Genomic DNA, 19,714 nt, shown 5'->3' on the forward strand with positions numbered 1-19,714 from the left:
ATATATCGGAACGGTATTGGGATGAAAATAATTCAGGCATTGGACTTTTTAAATTTGACGTGTACTGACAAAAATCTTTATTCTCTTATGATCTATATCTGTAAAAAGGTCTAGGTTTGAATTCAGACTTTCACATCCTCCTACGGCACACTCCTTGCGTTTGCTTTTGGGCCCTCCCTGCTTTTGCGATTTGCTTTCATTGTGGCGGCCAGCTGCCCGGCACTCCTGAAAATCTTAAGAGTTTTCCCCCTCAGGCCTGGTCACTGGGCAAAGTTTTCCTCCCACTGCTAAATCATTACTCGAAATAAGAAGTACAGCCAAACTCTTCAAAGATTTTAAAGACGATGCTTCCGTTTCAGACCCAGGAAACAAGATAACGAAGGAGCTTGCTTATCTCAGAGCCGATGTTCTGCTCAAGAAACATCACCAAAAGAAAAGGAAAAAAGGAAGAAAGAAAATGAAGAGAGGAGGCCGAAACCCAGGACCAACCTTCTTTCACAGGGTTAGAGAAACAATCCCCAAATGATCAAAACAACACAGAATTCACCTTCTTTTCAGTGCGCTTATTTAATATAATTTGGCTTTTTGAAACTCTCTCTCTCTCTATGTATATACATATATATACACACTCTCTCTATATATACTCTACGTATACTCTATATGTAGTTTTTCAAAATCCCAGAAAAGTCCTCCCCTTAATCTCTTTGGGGCCTCCATGAGTTTCCATAGCACTTTACAAAAGATCTTTATTGAGGAAAGGATTGGACAAACTTTCCTTATATGTGTGGCCCACACCATTAATTGCCCCATCTCCTTTAGTGAGGCCTTATTCCTATGTAAATACCCTTGCATAATGTTACAGGCTATTGTTAGGCCAGCGCCAGTCAGTCGCCACTTATATGCATTTTTATTTCAATCCGCTGCTCAGAGAATGAAAAGATGTCTGGACTTAAGCTGTTTACCAACTGGGCCAAAGCTGCAGAGCGGCAAAACTGAAGAAAAGCCCCAAGCAACTGCGGGAACAAGCTTTTACAATGCGAGCGGCCATTTTCAGTTGAGTTATTAACCCACCCTGAAACTCTTCTAAGCTATGCCTTTTTTAAAGAACAAATGTGCTGAATCAAACATGAATGAGCCAGAACTATTAAGAGAGAAATCCCCTAAAGAACTATTGAACACAACATAGGTTTGTAATCATTTTGTCTCAGTTGTGGGCTACCAACATTATCAAGGATGATAATGCTGGCTCAGTTGTGGGTTGGCTCGTAATTAAACAATAGTGTGGTACAGTAAAAACACACACGCGAGCTGCACACACCCAGAGTCAGAGAACTGCGTGCAAGAGATGAGAAGACTGAGTTAATAGTTCACCACCAAGACCTTGCTACCAATTTGGTCACCAAAACACGGTGATCTCCCTTGGGAGCATTGGAAAACTGCTTCTGAATCAAGTGTCGCTCCCCCAGCACGCTACGGCCTCCTCCATTCTTAAATTGAAAACATAAAATAATTTTTACTTTATGGTTGTAAAGATCCGAGGGAATGAGACACCATGAAAATAAAGGAGCAAAATTCTACCGAAGGGAGCTGGCTGTTTCTCTGCAAAATGTGCTGCAGGCGACCAACATCGTACTTATTTAATGGCAACCACAATCTGAGTTAGTGTGGTATTAGCCTAAAGAAACTCTTGACTATTTGCATGCTTATTAGAATCCAATGAGTGCTTAATAAGTGCATATATATGACAGAGGAAACATCTCATTGCATAGTTAGTGCTACAGGAAACACACACACACACACACACACACACATACACACACGCTGAGGAAAGCAGTCTTGAGTTAATTACCATCACAATGCAATCAAGTACAACAGTCATAGCTGAAAACCGTTTCTATTAAAGCTGCTAGACTCAACCTTGCCTCTGCAGGTCAGCTGCGGCACTGATAACCTTTCCAGCAGACAAATACATGTAACATTGCCTCATCTAATTAAAAGCTCAGGGAGGTGTAGAAAAATACCAGCACATTGAATCCGAGCAAATGAGTGCTGCCTTCGGCTGATGAAGCTACCATATGCTGCTGCTGTTTACTCTGGAAGGAAACTGAGTCACTTAACATTTCAATAGGTTAATCAATTGACAATTAAATGGAGAAATTGGTTAACTCTGAAAACAATTAACATGACACTCCATTAAGTACACTTTCTAATTGCCACAGCTGTGAGTGGAAATTAACGTGCATGTTAAAGCATCTAACTGGGGTGGCACTGTTTTTTGTGTTTGAGAAAACGGAATTAGCTGAAAACTCGGGTTTTATTTTATAGATTAGACAGTAGGAATTCTATCATCAACTGCAGTTTTAGCAGAGGGGAGCTATGTACATTTTTTCATTCTTTTAAGGGCTCACTTCAAGTTGTTGAAATATTTAATTTGCAATAATTAATTAAAATAGCCTACACCCCTCCTACCAAATTATGGGTTGGCGTACAAAATGGGAAATCTCTCCCTTTGCCCATTTTGTGGACAGAATTACTTTGCAGGATCAGGTATATTTCAAGATTTCCTTTCTAATTAAACGATGCAATACGCAAGTCTTAAAGTCAGAATTTTTGCCGAACATTTCTGTGAATGGCTTCTGATTGTTGGCCTGGTTCCCTAGCCTTACTATAAAATAGTAACAATGGTGTTTGTTAATAACAGTTTTAAGTTGGAGGATTTGGATTTTTACAGGCTATTAAACATGCTAGCTAGCAAGCAGGCAATCATTAAGGCAAAGAATATTCATTTACAAAAGAGGTGATAATTTAAGCGACTCATAAATGTTTCTGATCTATATTAAGTGTGAAATATATATTTTGTGAATGAATGAGTATCTTTAAGAGCTGATTATAAACATTTTATAATCTTCCTCCTTCCCACCCCTTTTGGTAGCTTTACTATCCCTGGATACACAAAAATGGAGAGGATAAATCCTACTTTGAGGGGCCGGTGGTCTGTCTGGCAATGGAGTAAGAGAATGGCATTTAAGAAGAAGAAGGTAGGGGTGCCTGGTTGGCTCAGCCTGTGGAGCACGTGACTCTTGATCTTGGAGTCGTGGGTTTGAGTCCCACATTGGAGGTAGAGTCTACTTAAAACAAACAAAAAAAATTAAGAGGGTAAAGGACACAGCTAGTGCAGAAGGGGAACACTAAGACTTAAAATTTTCCGGTTTGGGCATCTGGTTAGATGGTGAGGTGATTCATCAAAATAGCAATAAAGAAGAAAGGTGGAATGGGGTAGGGATACTAGATAATGAACTTAACGTGGAATATGTTGAGTTCAAAGTGCTGTAAAACATGCGGCTGCAGATGTCAGCGGGACAGATGGATGGATGGAAACTCATGGACTAGAGATATTTCGGAGTTCTCAGAGTACATGTGAGTGCTAATACCATGGAAGTGGGATGAGATTTCACTTCCATTTTTTTTTCTGCATCGAAGAAGACCAGGAGAGGGTGGAGGAGAAGACCTTGGGTAATACCAGCATGCTTGGGTGGACAGAGGGAAGAATCAGCAAAGGAGGCTGAAAAGAGGTCAGAGGAAAAAGAGAACAAGGAGAGAGTGATCCTGGAGGTCAAGGGAAGAGAGCACCACTGATGCCCAAGACATCTAGTAAAACGAGGGCAATTTGAACTACTGGTACCGACTGATGGTTGGTTAGTGTGAGGAAGGCTTGAGTCAGAACACAGTTCCCGTGGGGAGTTAATGGGAGGTGAGCAAGGAGGGGTGTTGAGTGTGAGCTACTTGGAGGAGCTTTGTTGCAAGGAACAGAGAGGGCAGGGGCTTGAGGACCGGAGGATGGAGGGCAGTTTTGTCTGTTTATACCTAAGTTTGGAAACAGCCATAGGTTAGGCTATATTTGAACAATCCAGAATGGGAAGATGAGGAGATTCTGGACTGCTGGCTTCTTTTCATGCGTGTATTTTTTTAGTCTGAAATGTTGAAGGAGGAAAAAATGGTTTGGCATCACTGCCGAGAGGGCTGGAAGAGGGATGTGACTGAGAATGGAGGAGAAGGATTACCACTGAAAGGCTAGCTGGAATTGGACACAACATCCTGTGGTCATACTCATTCATATTGCAGTGGGATTTTTCCCTAGGAGGACTCCTTCATTCATGTATTTATTCATCCATTCAACAAAAATTAATGAATGCTTGCCATGTGCCAGGTACCATTCTAGGCTAGCAAGACATGGTAATGAGTGAGACAGACAAGGTCCCTGCCCTCAAGGAACTAGGGAGTTCCTGGAAAGGATCCTATTTTAAATTTGGCACCTCCTAGGAGGCGACCTTTGAGTCTTTTTCTGAAGGATGGGAAAGACCTGGAGGTCAAGGATCTTGGTGGAAGAACATTCTAGGAGTTGGGAGAATGGAGAGTTCCTTGAGGTTGAAGGACATGTGTCCACATAACCAGCTGTTTCCTACTTCATCAAGTCTTAACCACTGTAACAGCCACGTGAAGTGGATTATATGCTACCTTGAATTCGTCTTTAGTTACTAGTGTTTGTATATAACCCTTTTGAACAATGCTGCTTCTAGAGCCGACACTTAAAACACTGTTTTTCCCTCCTTAATCAGTGAGCAAAATGAACTTTATGAGATACAAATTTGGTAGTTTTAACTTTTTGTTAGGTTTGCTCTGGGATCTTTGAATGATCTTCAATTAAGAAACCCAGGCTGTGGCACAAAGGGTACTTGTCCTGTGAGATCCCTTTCTTCTGTGGTAATAGCTCCAGATTTTTATCTGGACATAAGACTATCCAGGAAAAAGGCAAAATTTTTCAGTCTTCCTTAGAGCTACACATGGCTATATGACTGGCTTTTGGACAATGGGCTATGGAGGGAATGATGTGTATAACTTCTAAGAAGTGCTATTAAAGGAAGTGGTGTCCTTCTCCCTTTTCTCCCTCCACTGCTTTTGTCCATCTAGTTGTTTAGAAGGTAGATGTGATGGCTGAGTTGTCGTCTTAGACTATGTAGTCAACGCCACACTTGGGAGTTAGTAGAGTGAAAAGTGAGAGTAGTCTAGATTGCAGATGACCAAGGAACTGTCACACCAGCCGTAAGTTGTTTCCACATTGACCCACATGAAAAAGAAGTAAACGTATATATTGTATAAGGCGTGGTCATAACACATGGACACATTTTTGTCCTAACTATTCAATCATACCCTTTCCTATCATATCCTATCCTACCCTATCCTAAACTGTGTTCAAACTACATACATAACAAGGGTCTATTAAACAACCATTATTTTTTCATTAAAAAAATTGATTTATTTGGGGTGCCTGGCTGGCTCAGCCTGTAAAGCATGCAACTCTTTTTTTTTTTTTTCAACATTTATTTATTTTTGGGACAGAGAGAGACAGAGCATGAACGGGGGAGGGGCAGAGAGAGAGGGAGACACAGAATCGGAAACAGGCTCCAGGCTCTGAGCCATCAGCCCAGAGCCCGACGCGGGACTCGAACTCACGGACCGCGAGATCGTGACCTGGCTGAAGTCGGACGCTTAACCGACTGCGCCACCCAGGCGCCCCAGTAAAGCATGCAACTCTTGATCTCAGGGTTGTGAGTTCAAACACCACACTGGGCATAGGACTTACTTAAAAATTTTGATTCCATATTGTTTAAAGTTTTATTGAGATATAATTGGCATATAAAGATTGTATATATTGAAAGTTTACAACTTTATTGTTTTTTACTTTTACTTTTAATTTTTAAAAAAAATTTTAATGTTTATTCATTTTTGAGAGACGGAGTGTCAGCGGGGGAGGGGCAGACAGACAGAGAGAGCGACACAGAATCAGAAGTAGGCTCCAGGCTCCGAGCTATCAGCACAGAGCCTCCCTTGGGGCTTGAACTCAACCAACGCGAGATGATGACCCGAGCCAAAGTCAGACACTTAACCAACTGAGCCACTCAGGTGCCCCTTTATTTTTATTTTTTGAGGGGGGGAGGGGCAGAAAGAGAGGGAGAAAGGGAATCCTAAGCAGACTCCTTGCCCAGGCTGAAGAAGGGCTCCATCTCACCACCTCAGGATTATGACCTGAGAGGAAATCAAGAGTGGGACGCTTAACTGACCGAGCCCCTCAGGGGCCCGTACTTGATTTTTTAAAGATTTTACTTTTAAGTAATCTTTACACCCAACGTGGGGCTCAAACTTACCCCAAGATCAAGAATCACATGCTCTACCCACTGAGCCAGCCAGGTACCCCTATAACTTTTTAAAAATGTTTATTTATTTTTGAGAGACAGAGAGAGGGAAGGGCAGAGAGGGAGGGAGACACAGAATTCCAAGCAAGCTCCAGCCTCTGAGCTGTCAGCACAGAGCCTGACTTGGGGCTCGAACCCACCAACCGTGAGATCATGACCTGAGCGGAAGTCAGACATTTAACCGACTGAGCCACCCAGGTGCTCCTTTTTTAAAAAAACATTTTTTAAATGTCAGGCACCCCTATAACTTGATGTTCTGACAAATTTATACATTGTGAAAAGATCACGACCATCAAGCTAATTAACATAACCATCACTTAGGTATCCCCCCGGCTTTTCTAATGTTCTCTACTTTGCTTTTAGGAAAAGCCTGCATTAGTGCCTGTTTTCCCTAACCAAAAGAAATTCAAAGAGGATTCTTGCTTTTATGGAAAAAGGTGAAAAGTGAAAACAACATTCAACATTTGTTTTGCAGGGAGGCCTTACAGAGGTAGCGTGTACCCCAAGCAGCAAGGATGGCCCTGTCAAGCTCCTCTGGGAACTACACTTAGCATCTCAACGCCAAGTTGGCCAGAGCTTTGAACAGTGTCTGTGAGCATCTGTGCTTTATCTCGATTCATTTTGCGCATCCATTAGCAAGATGTGTTCTAAGGTATCAGGAAAGTCTTAAGAGAGTGTATAGCCTTCAGGTCTGAGAATGCTCAAAAGTTTTTCATCTGAATTCCTGGTAATCACTTCTTTTAATGCCATTTCATTTACAAAAGATTCCATAGGAATGCTCTACTTTGATGCAGTGGAGGAAACCTGCACCATACTGTCTGTGTGTGTGTGTGCGTGTGTGTGTGTGCGTGTGTGTGTGTGTGTGTTATGTTGTTTGTGCATGGTGAGGCGACTATTGCTTTTTGACTTTGTGAGTTTTGAGATTGTGTGACAAATTTCCTTGACATAATAGTCTAGAAATAAACTACTTCTGAGTGATCAGGTAAATGTTAACTCCATGTAAATCCAAATATAATGATCGTCATTCTATAAAACAAAGCTGTTTCCTTTTCCCAGTGGGTGATCATAATAAGCCCCTTTTGTCTTATATGAACACACTGCTGTGGCATTCTGTGCCTATTTGCCTTATCATCATTGATAGCCTTCCCATGTAAACGTATGGAAATGCCTACCTTGGTTAACTTTTCTTATGGGATTGAGTCATCAAAAACAGGAATTTTGCTGTGTTTTCATGTTAGCAAGCACTGAGAAGAGATGAGATTTTAGTTATTTTGTAGTTTTTTGGTAGCAATATCCATCGACTCCGTGTGTTTCAGACCCATTTTATGGACCTCCCTAGAATTGCTTGGCCTGTGTGCCTTCCCGACGCTCCTCTGCTTGTTCAATAGGCAACCTGGCCACCACTATTGTTAGTGCCTTGTCTTCTAAAACTGCTGGAGGTTCTAAAACTTTCTTAGTTCTGGCCTAGGACTCCCCGCATTGGGAGTCATAGCAGTTCCAGTAGCCAGACCTCATCCTGCCATACTCACAGAGACTCTGGCTTGTCCCATCACTTGTGGACCCAAATGCGTCACTACATCTTGGGGCATCAGATTTGGCTTACTAGGCAGATGGCCAGTGGAGCTGGTTAACAAGAAGTGTTTTTCTCTCACTTTAACCAGTGAGAGATTGGGACTAACAGGCAGTTCCATGCTCCCTGCCTGGAAGATGTCTCCCATCATTCAATGGCTGGGTTTTCTTATTATGCTGTGGTCAATTCACCGTCGATCATGTTTTACCTGATTTTCTTTCTTCTCTGCCTCACTTCTTCTTTTCCCTCACTTTTAATACCCTGGCGTTGTACCTCCCAATAAAGCCTTCCATCATAACATTTGCCTTAGCACTGTTTCTAGGGATACTCCTATTCCAGAAATGTGATGGAGATGGCAATGAATGGTGGCATCATCATTGATATTTCAGCCCATTTTTTTCAGAAGAGAATGCAGCATAGGAAGGAAAGAAGAGTATAGTCAGTATACTGACTGAATCACCTCGGCTGGATTCCCTTTGTGAGGAACAGTCCGTACGCGTATAGTTGAGCATAGTAGAAGTTACACAACTTATAAAGGAGTAAATTCAGACAGTTCAGGTTTTTAAAGCAATTCTAGCAGTGCTTTGTTGATGTGGTTATATCCAGTTCTAAAGAAAAAGTAAGTTTCACACTTTATTGTTTACAGTCTCCAGTTATATGACAGTTAATCTTAGGACAGAGCTTAAATGGTTCTTCAGAAGAGAGACGAGTTAGGCTGAGTCATAACTAACTGCTTCAGTTCACATTTAAAATTGGTGCCTCGGGATGCCTGGGTGGCTCAGTCAGTTAAGCGTCTCACTTAGGCTCAGGTCATGATCTCAACGTTTGTGAGCTGGCGCACCGAGTCAGGCTCTGTGCTGACAACTCTGAGCCTGGAGCCTGCTTTGGATTCTGTGTCTCCCTCTCTTTCTGCCCTTCCTCTGCTCAAGCTCTCTCTCTCTCAAAACATAAATACATACGTACATATATACATACATAATTAAAATTAAAATTAAAATTTAAATTTAAATGAAAAAAATAGGTGTTTAAGGGGAGGCTGGCTGACTCATTCAGTAAAGCATGCACAACTCTTGTCCCAGGGTTGGGACTCCAAGCCCCATGCTGGGCATAAAGCTCACTTAAATAAATAAATAATGTTCTTTAAAAAAAAAAAAATTGGGGGGGCATCTGGGTGGCTCAGTCGGTTAAGTGTCCAACTCTTGATTTCGGCTCAGGTCATGATCACGGTTGCGTGAGTTCAAGCCCCACATCAGGCTCTGCACTGACTGCATGGAGCCTGCTTGGGTTTCTCTCTCTTTATCTCTCTGCCCATCCCCCGCTCATGCTCTTTCTCTCGCAAAATAAATGAACCTTAAAAAATTGTTTAAAAAAGAGAATGTTTTTTAAAATAATAAATAAGTAAAACTGGTGTTTAAAATGTGCCCAGGCATCATTTCACATGTGGTGCTACAGTGAGAAATCAGCACAATTCTGCATATGTTTTTTGCATCTTCTCACAACCCTGGACTGAAGAGTAGAGAAAATGGATGGTTGAGTTTATCGAGGCCTGGGAATACCTTCCCCCTCCCCACTTTTTTTAAGCTTCTTTTTTTTTTTTTAATTTTTTTTTAACGTTTATTTTATTTTTGAGACAGAGAGAGACAGAGCACGAACGGGGGAGGGGCAGAGAGACAGGGAGACACAGAATCGGAAGCAGGCTCCAGGCTCTGAGCTGTCAGCACAGAGCCTGACATGGGGCTTGAACTCACGGACCACGAGATCATGACCTGAGCTGAAGTCGGCCGCTTAACCGTCTGAGCCACCCAGGCACCCCTAAGCTTCTTTAATCTTACCTATCACTCAAGTCTTCAATACTTTTCTACCCCTCAACTTTCTACCACACCGCAGGAGCACTTAGATTTCCTGCTTCTTCCTTATTGGAAAGAAATCCACCCCCCCAAAAAACCCCAAAGAAATGGAAGAACAACAGCTATTCTGTTTAATTTATCTGCTATGGACAACACCCCTCCCCCTTCCCAAATCTCGGCATATTCAGAGCCCTGCAGCTGGCAGATGGGGTTCCAGATATTTGGTGGAATGGTAGGAGAGAAGAGAGGAAGGGAGACAAAGAAAAGCCCAGCATCTGTCCTTAGGTGGGGCTAAACACACCAGCTGGAGACCTCCCCACTACACATCTTAGGCTAGAAAGACCTCCTCAGCTCCCTCGGTTCAGCAAACATTTATTCATTGCTTACCATATACCAGACCTTGTGCTGAAAAGTGAGTAAGAGTTTCTGCCCTTGATGAGCTTATGGTCTAGTAGGAAAGTTGCAAGCATGACAGATCATTTCAATCTAAAAAGTGTGTAGATTGTGCTGTGGGAGGCTGGGGCAGGGGTGGTTCATCCCCCTTAGGGAAGGCGTCCTAGAGAAGACGGAGGAGTTGCCCCTTTTGAGTCTGTCTTTCAGGGACTGAATACAACCTGGCTCCCTATAGACTCAACCTGTCTGGCTTTATCCCTTGTCAATTTCTACCTAGCCCTCCTCAATTTACTGTGCAAGCATTCACACTCAGCTCTCACTAATTTCTACCACTGCATGTTTACACAGCTAGGCTTTCTGTCTGCATGTTCTTTTTCCATTTACACATCTAGAAAACCTCTATTCATCACTGAATACCAACCTCAAAATCACTTAAAAATATTTTATTTTATTTTTAAGTTTATTTATTTACTTTGAGAGAGAGAGAGAGAGTGAGCGGGGTAGGGGTAGAGAAAGAAGGAGAGAGAGAGAGGATCCCAAGCAGGCTCCACACTGTCAGCATGCGGAACGCGATGTGGGGCTCGAATCCGTGAACGGTGAGTTCGTGACCTGAGCCGACATGCTGAACTGACTGGGCTACCCAGGCGCCCCAGAGTCACTTCTGTGAAGCCTTCCTGAAGCTCTTTGGCAGAGTTGCCTCCTTCCTCTTTTCTGCTCCTAGCCTACTATTTATACTTCTATATTTACCACAGTGTACTCCTAAGATAATCTTTACTACAGTTTTTCTGTATAAATATCTGTTTTCTGTATAAATATCTGTTTCCCCATTAGACTGCGAGCTCTTAGGACAGAAGTCATTCATCTTTGTTTCCCCAGGGACTAGCATCTCCAATGACCCTTAGCCCTGTACCTTAGTATTTGATGGATGAATGATTATTTTTAATATACTAAGGAAACACCTTAGTAGATGGAGTTGTTCACTATGCTGTTCATGCTGAATACAACATTTGAAGCATATGTTAACATAGTAAATAGGCCTCTGTGACAATCTCTGAGAAGATTTGGAGGGGTCCAGGACAGAGCCCTGACTTAGAAGATGCTGCCAGCTATTCAACAGAATAGATGTTCTTTCAGGTCTGTTGTGTTTGCCTGGCTACCATCTCAATGTACGTCACGGATTGTTGAGTGCTTTATAGATGATTGAGTCAGGAGAATTTGCTTTGTTTAAAGTTTTATTTAAACTTTATTAGTTGTTCATTTATTAATTAATCAGTTTGTTAGTTGTTCATTTATTAATTAGATATTTATTCAGTGCCTATTATGTTATTTAAAAAATGTTTATTTATTTTGAGAGAGAGAGCGAGCGAGCTTGAGCAGAGGAGGGGCAGAGAGAGAGAGAGAGAGAGAGAGAGAGAGAATCCTAAGCAGGCTCCACGTTGTCAGTGCAGAGTCTGACTAGGGGCTCAATTCCAGGAACGTTGAGATCATGACCTGAGCCTGTCTCAAGAGTTGGATGCTTAACTGACTGAGCCACCCGGATGCCCCCAGTACCTATTATGTTATCGAGTGTTATTCTGGATGCTTGAATACATGGTAATCAATTATAACATGTATGGTTGAAGGGTCTATGGAGAACACACTATGACAGCCGTTCTCAAAGCTTCTCTTTATTTAGATCAACATCACTTGGGAACTTATTAGGGAAGCAAATTCTTGGACCTCAAATTCTAAGACCTACTTCCAGACCAACTGAATCCGAAACTCAGGCAGGGAGTGGGTTGGGTTGTGGGAGTTAGCAATCTTGCTTAACAAGCCCTCTCCTTGATTCTGACACCAAGAATCATGGCTGAGGTTAGCCCAAGCCAACGCTAGAGAGACCACCTCTGTCCATAGCTTCCGACGGGTCCTGCACATCTGCCCTTCCAACAGTGCTCTGCCCTGGGAAATGAGCATGTGTGAACAGCATCAGCGCTGGTCATGCCCTTGGCTTTTGGTTGGGCTCAGTCAGTGGGGAAGAGAGGAGAAGAGCAAGGACCTGTTATTTATAATCCTGGCTTCTTCCCTGCTATGTTATTCCAGGCCAGCGGTGCCCCTCAAGTCAAAGCCATGTACCTCCTAAAGACAGCTCCTCCGCAGCTTTTTCCAGCCTCTGGTAAATAAACTTTGTTCATAAGCCCTCCATGAACTCTCTTGAATGTCTTTTCTGTTCTCTATTAGAACTCCACCATTCAGGTCAGGTGTTAACCTCTCATGTCTGATCTTCTGTGGTCCAGGACCTACCTCTTCATTTGGCACAGTGGACACAAGTGCCTACAGCAGTAATTTTAGGGGCCCATGAAAATGTTTAAAAGGTTTTTTTAAAATTATTTTTTAAATGTTTCTTTCTTTTTTTTTAAATGTTTTTAACGTTTATTTATTGTTGAGACAGAGAGAGACAGCATGAACGGGGGAGGGGCAGAGAGAGAGGGAGACACAGAATTGGAAGCAGGCTCCAGGAGGCTCCGAGCCATCAGCCCAGAGCCCGATGCGGGGCTCGAACTCACGGACCGCAAGATCGTGACCTGAGTCGAAGTCGGACGCTTAACCGACTGAGCCACCCAGGTGCCCCTGTTTGTTTCTTTTTGAGAGCGACAGTGTTAGCAGGGGAGGGGCAGAGAGAGAGGGAGCCGGAAGATCTGAAGTGGGCCCTGCACTGACAGCAGGGAGCCCCACGCGGGGCTCGAACTCACGAACCGTGAGATTGTGATCTGAGCCGAAGTCAGATGCTTAACCAACTTACAGACATGCACGCATATTTGCCCCTCCACACTAGTTCTCTGCTTTTCTTCACTTTCTCTTTCCTTGTCTGGGAGGCAGGGGGAGGCTGACCTCTGTGAACTACATTATTCAGGCTTCCTTGTCGGGCCTTGCTTCTCTTTGGGAACTATGAATAGGAGGCATCAGTGGGAGATCACAGGGCCAGAGGAGGGAGAAGTCTCTGGCACCCTCTCTGCTTCTGGCAGTGGCTGCCCTACTCTACCTAAGGCCACAGCTTCTGCTGCTGAGCCCCTCCCATGCTACAGCTCTTTCCAGCTTCCCACAACCCACACCCGCTCCCTGCCCCTGCTCCTTCAACTCTAGAACAGGTCTTGGCTCTCCACTGTTAGAGCCCAGTGGCCCCTCGCCACGCCATCCCTTGTTGGCTTCCCTTTACCCTTTGTTAATAGCCTTTGTAAATAGTTTCTTCGTTAGCATGCGTTGATAGTAGAGAAACATGGCAAGTTTTGATTTGTTCATTTGCCACGATATCACAAACATTTCCTGAGGTTTCTGCAAAGTCTGCATAATGATGCTTTATGACGACACAATATTCTACCTTAAGACGTACAAGAATTTGGGGCCTCTGGGTGGCTCAGTCGGTGGAGCGCCAACTTCGGCTCAGGTGTTGATCTCGTGGTTCATGAGTTCGAGCCCTGTGTCGGGCTCTGTGCTGAGAGCTCAGAGCCTGGAGCCTGTTTTGGATTCTGTGTCTTCTTCTTTCTCTCTTTTCCCCTCCCCCACTCACACTCTGTCTCTGTCTCTCTCTCAAAACTAAAATAAACATTAAAAAGATCCTTAAAAAGATGTATACAAGAGTTTTGGGGTGCCTGGCTGGCTCCATCAGTTAAGCATCTGACTTGGGCTCAGGTCATTGTCTCATGGTTCGTGAGCTCGAGCCCCACGTCTTGCTCTGTGCTATTGTTGCAGACCATGCTTGGGATTCGCTCTCTCTCCTCTCTCTGCCCCTCTCCTCCCTCCCCCCCCCCCAAAATAAATAAATAAACTTAAAAAAAAAGATGTAGAAGAATCTACTCTCTGGAGCGCCTGGGTGGCGCAGTCGGTTAAGCGTCCGACTTCAGCCAGGTCACGATCTCGCGGTCCGTGGGTTCGAGCCCCGCGTCGGGCTCTGGGCTGATGGCTCGGAGCCTAGAGCCTGTTTCCGATTCTGTGTCTCCCTCTCTCTCTGCCCCTCCCCTGTTCATGCTCTGTCTCTCTCTGTCCCAAAAATAAATAAATGTTAAAAAAAAATTAAAAAAAAAGAGAAGAATCTAATCTCTTAGTATATTCTCCCTTTGCTCTCCTTCTGCTTGACTTGCTTTTCCTTTTCATGTCCTTTCTTTATTTCCATTATAGACAGACAAAATAAACATTCTCAAGGTGCAGATTTTTACTGCATGTGAACTTTTATTTCATTCATGTTTTTTTCCCCCTCGAGATTCTGATGCCGCCTTTTTCTGAATGCGTCTGTAGGCAAATAGCCTTACTCATTCTACTTGGAATGTAGTTAACGCTCAGCTCAGCTGTCAACAGACGTGTGTTTAAACTATTCTGTCCGCTTGAAATACTCTCTTCTTCACAGTTTTTCAAATGTCAGTTTTTCCTCCCTACTTAAGTTAAAGATGTTATTCTCTCTTTTGAATTAACCTATTCAAATGATTGGTTTGGTAGTTAGTGATTTTTATTGTTATATTTTTTAATGTTTTTATTTATTTTTGAGGCAGAGAGAGACAGAGCATGAGCAGGGGAGGGGCAGGGAGGGAGGGAGACACAGAATCCGAATCAGGCTCCACGCTCTGAGCTGTCAGCACAGAGCCTGACGCGGGGCTCGAACTCACGGACCGTGAGATCATGACCTGAGCTGAAATCAGATGCTTAACTGACTGAGCCACCCAGGTGCCCCTTTTATTGTTCGTTTGAAATGTAATTAAAATCTTTTAGGTTATTTAACTTGGTTATTTAACTTTAAATATGGTACTATCTTTTCCGAAGTTGATGATTAATTTCTTGATTGACATGAATTATTTTCTTGGGTCACTTTATGTCTCCTGTAGGGACATTCCTGCAGTAATTGCTTAATGACCATATGTTGATTTGAAAAGTATTGGAGTTCCGTATATAAAACATTGACTTTCAGAATCCTATGTAGGTTCAAGTGTAATTAAAGTTGAGTTCTTAGTCCATCTCTCTGACTACAAACTGTAACTTCATCACAGGGTGCTCAGATTTCCAATATTGTTTGGGGATCTTATTGTTCTTACATGTTGCTAGGAGGGGAAATGCCTTAAAAGTGTTTACGTCTCTCTAAGCACAAGTGGAGCTCATGCCTAAGAAGTGCCTGAACTGTGTAGAGAAGGAAGAGTCAGGTAGTAATACGCGTTGTAGTAGTAACTCACTTCTGATTAGTAATAACAGAGATTCTCAGTCATCCTGTGACATATTGCCCTGTTTTCTTTCGCCATAACATGTATCACCTCCAATTATATTTATTTGATTATTTGTAATTATAATAAAACTTTCCCCACCCCAGCTAAGATATACCGTGAGAGTGAGGACTTTTTTGTTGTTCTTGCATTCTGTACTGTACCCCTAGTCCTAGAATAGGTCTGGCATAGAGTAGGCACTCAATAAATGTTTGCGGAGTAAATGAATGAATGAACATTTGTCAGTATTTTACAGTTTTCCAGATGGTGCTATAAATGCTCTGCACTGCATCTCATTTAAGCCTCACAACACGCTTTTAAATAGGTACTGTACTTTTTTTTTATTTATTTTTTTTAATCGTTTATTTATTTTTGGGACAGAGAGATACAGAGCATGAACGGGGGAGGGGCAGAGAGAGGGAGACACAGAATCAGAAGCAGGCTCCAGGCTCTGAGCCATCAGCCCAGAGCCTGACGCGGGGCTCGAACTCACAGACCGCGAGATCGTGACCTGAGCTAAAGTCGGATGCTTAACCGACTGAGCCACCCAGGCGCCCCGGTACTGTCCTTTTTTACAGAGGAGGAAACTAAGGCTTGGAGGAGTTAAAGGAGTCCCATGGTCACAAATCTAGTAACTGGGGGATATGGTACTTAAATCCAGGCAGTCTGGCCTAGAGACCATAGCTTTAGCCACTATGTTAAATTTTATTCAGTCAAATATTGTGAAATAACCACAACTACCATTTGTTAAAATGTATAAATTACTGTCACGTGTGTTTCCTCTTTTGATAGCATTCAGTGATCCTGAGCTAATATTTTCATTATCCCTACTTTACAGATACGAATACTAAGACATGATTTGTCAAAGTTCACCGTACCATTAAGTGGTAGCCCTGGGAATGAAACTCAGATCTTCTGAGTTCAAACCCCATCTCTCTCCCACCTCCTTCTCCTGTCATCCACTGTGCTGCAGCTTAAGTGTGGCCAGAGACCCCAATTTATGGCTTTAGACATACATGAAAATGAATTCTATTTAATTAGTCACTAATAAAACCATTGTATTAGTACTCAGCAAAAAATAATTTTATTTTAATATTGACTAGTTTTATTTTAGTAGTTACTAAGTTGTTACTAATGAAAAATTACACAGGGGCGCCTGAGTGGCTCAGTCCGTTAAGCGTCTGACTTGGATTCAGGTATGAGATCCCTCGGTCCATGAGTTTGAGCCCCTTGCTGGGCTCTGAGCTGACAGCTCAGAGCCTGGAGCCTGCTTCGGATTCCATGTCTCCCTCTCTCTCTGTCCCTCCCCCACTCATACTCTGTCTCTCTCTCTTTCTCTCTTTCTCAAAACAAGTAAACCTTAAAAAAAATATTTTTTAATCACACGGAAGTTCTAAACTTGGAGGTGATGGCAAATGGCTCCCAGTTGCGTTTTCTGGACAACATAGTAAAAATTACAAACAATTAGGAGTCCTTACGTGAATGGAAAGAAGAGAAAGGAGTAGCCATAGATAAAAGTAACTAACATTGAAGAGATCAATAGGCCCCATGAGTCACTGAGGAATGGCGGGGGTGGGATTGAGACACTTGGAGCAAAGTGCCGGAGGGTGGTCAGTGGCAGGGGTGACAGGGGGAAGGGTGGCAAGAAAAGATGGCACAGATTTCACAACTTTGAAGTTGGAGGGTGATGGGGGGGGGGCGTTGACTTAGTAGTGAAGTGAGGAACATGTCAACCTTCTCTTCAGGGCGATGGATGAAGAGGCACGCTCCACTTGTGGAAGGCACAAAAGGAACATTGTCACTTTATGCCCAGTAAGAGGGTGGAGTAATCATTCGTGATTAGAGTGGAAAATACAGAATAATTCACTTTATGAGAGAAGATCTGAAAACTACTTGGAAATCTCAGGGGCCAGTAACTGAATATGATTTAACATAGAAGTATTAGCATTAAATAGAAAGATAGCGTGCTTTAACATAGTCAGGAGGCATTGCTATTGTCCACTCAAAACTTTTACTTTTCATAAAGCTTTTATAGTTCATACCGTGCGCTGGCCAATTTAATGTTCCAATGAATCCAAGACTCATTTTAAAGCATGCAAACCTGCCCACCTACCTCCCCAATCTGCAGAGATTTCTCTTTTTTTATGAACATGTCGAACACTTACTTTTCTATACCACTCACTTGGAATCTATCACACTTAGACTTTTGATGATGGTCTGACTTCATATGCATACATGCATGTAGTCTAATGGTGACTAATGGTAGACTAACGAGGTGACTATGTTTATTGAATTGTATTCAATATTGTTATTGAATAGGTTTATTCATAGGCACCTGTCTTCATGAGTACCTACCGTGTGCTTTTTCCTAGATCCACAGCGCTTACTTAGTTTGGGGCCTGATGGGATTGTTATTTTGGCTTAGGCTGTTGTTTTCTTCCTAGCCAGCAACAGTTGCAATGAAAACCATGTGGTACTATTTATGGAAGTTGTGAATCGTGATGAAATGCAATGAATGTCTCTTTAGGTGAGAAATTTGATAAAGACTGGGTTTTGAGGAAGCATCTCCTCCCCCAAGGAGTGGGCTTCCTTTCAGAGGAGATCCCCTTCCATAGCTGCCCAGGTTGCTAAGGCAAACCTTTGCATATACAAATTTGGGTCAATGTGTTGACAGGATGTCAGATTTGTGTAGCTAATGCAGCTTCAGCATGAATACTGAGCTTTATGCCACTCCATTGATGCCCAAATGAATCTGTAGGTGCCTATTTGTGCCTGAGGCTACTGGGGTAGAAAATAGAAGCCCTTGTGAAAACCTGACCCAGGTCCACAGCTTACACTTGACCAGTAGTAATTGGCTTGCAGCAACATCTGAAAAGTAAATTCAAAGCGATCTGAATGGCAGACCGCTGACATCTTTCCATCAAATCGTCTGTAATTTCTCGTTGGAGTTATTTTGCCTCACAGACTTATCCGTGAGTGTTCCAGGAATCCTCATCATGGCATGGATCCACAAAGAGTTGCAAAAGAATTTATGTAATCAGCTGATTTGGAGGGACCGAGTTTTCTGTATTACGAAAGACCTAAAATATCAGTTAGTTCCTGAAACATAAATCGCAGTGAGGACAATGGTAAATGTGACAATTCTTTTTTTCTTTTCGTTTTCTTTCTTTCTTTTTCTTTCTTTCTTTCTTTCTTTCCTTCTTTCCTTCTTTCCTTCTTTCTTTCTCTTTCTTTCTTTCCTTGTTTCGTTCCCTTTCTTTCTCTTTCTTTCTTTCTTTCTTTCTTTCTTTCTTTCTTTTTAAATAAAAAGTACTCTTTGAAATGACATGTCAGGGTCATGAAAATTTTGAGATTGATCACAGTAAACTGAAGACAACTTTTATAGTCTTTGAGAGATGGAAGTGTGAATTAAACAGCATTCACTAAAAGCCTTCTTTTTAACTTCTTAATTCTCTACTATCATTGTATTACCTAATGCTTCTACTTGTGAACATTTCTGCATACATATACAACAATTGATGTGATCACTGATCACAGTAATAATTTGTCAGTGAAAGACCTTTCTATTTATCAAAGAAAGAATCATTTGGACACAATCTAGTTTTATTTGTTTTTTGCTTTTCATTATCATTTTATGAGAATTGACAATCTATTAGAAAGCCATTAGCTAGATTATTTAAGCAGAAGACCTTATCTTCCAATCATTCAGATGATATAATTTATTTTCTTTGCTTTAGTAGAGCACATAGCATATTTGATACCTGGAGCAGATCACTTGTTCATACTTTTCTTGTCTTACACAACAAAATTATGTTTTGTAAAAATTATGAAATGAAGCAAATAATAATAATAATGTCCAGAAAAGAAATGAAGACACTGAATATTTTTTATCATACTTTGTGTTTATAGTTGTACAAGTAAAGGAAAAATGATTATGAATACAATAGAGATTACAATACAAAAATGAAAAATGGATTAATAGTTTTATGTATCTTTTTAATAATTTTTTTAAAAAGTTTCTATTTATTTAAGTGATCTCTACACCCAACATGGGGCTCGAACTCATGACCCCGAGATCAAGAGCTGTGTGCTCCTCCTACTGAGCCAGCCAGCCGCCCCTGGATTAATAGTTTTAAAACACATTAATGCATTTTTTGACAAAAGAGGAAATATTGTACTTACGTATTTGTCTGTGGCAGTAACAAACATGTGAGGCTGAGTCTGTGTGGGTCTGGGACAGTGCTCCTGGTAGTTTCCCAAATTAAGTTCCATGGAACGTGCAGTGATTATAAGGCCTAAGAAACAAAAATGCGGGGCGCCTGGGTGGCTCAGTCGGTTAAGCGTCCGACTTCGGTTCAGGTCATGATCTTGCGGTCCGTGAGTTCGAGCCCCGCGTCGGTCTCTGTGCTGACAGCTCAGAGCCTGGAACCTGTT

At 42.2% G+C, this 19,714-nt stretch overlaps 1 long non-coding RNA gene across 6 annotated transcripts in view; it reads left to right on the plus strand.

Annotated features, from left to right (window-relative positions):
* LOC111560878 overlaps positions 1-19,714 on the plus strand; it is a 214,076-nt gene that overhangs the window by 86,328 nt on the left and 108,034 nt on the right. Inside the window, exons 2-3 of one of the 6 annotated variants that reach the window (XR_002743105.2) lie at positions 360-502; positions 929-1,053. The exons of the other annotated variants lie outside the window; for them this stretch is intronic. This is a non-coding gene — a long non-coding RNA (uncharacterized LOC111560878). The remainder of the gene's footprint in view (positions 1-359; positions 503-928; positions 1,054-19,714) is intronic. 6 annotated transcript variants of the gene reach the window in all.

This window comes from Felis catus, chromosome B3 (assembly GCF_018350175.1).
Source record: "Felis catus isolate Fca126 chromosome B3, F.catus_Fca126_mat1.0, whole genome shotgun sequence".
Taxonomy (NCBI): domain Eukaryota; kingdom Metazoa; phylum Chordata; class Mammalia; order Carnivora; family Felidae; genus Felis; species Felis catus.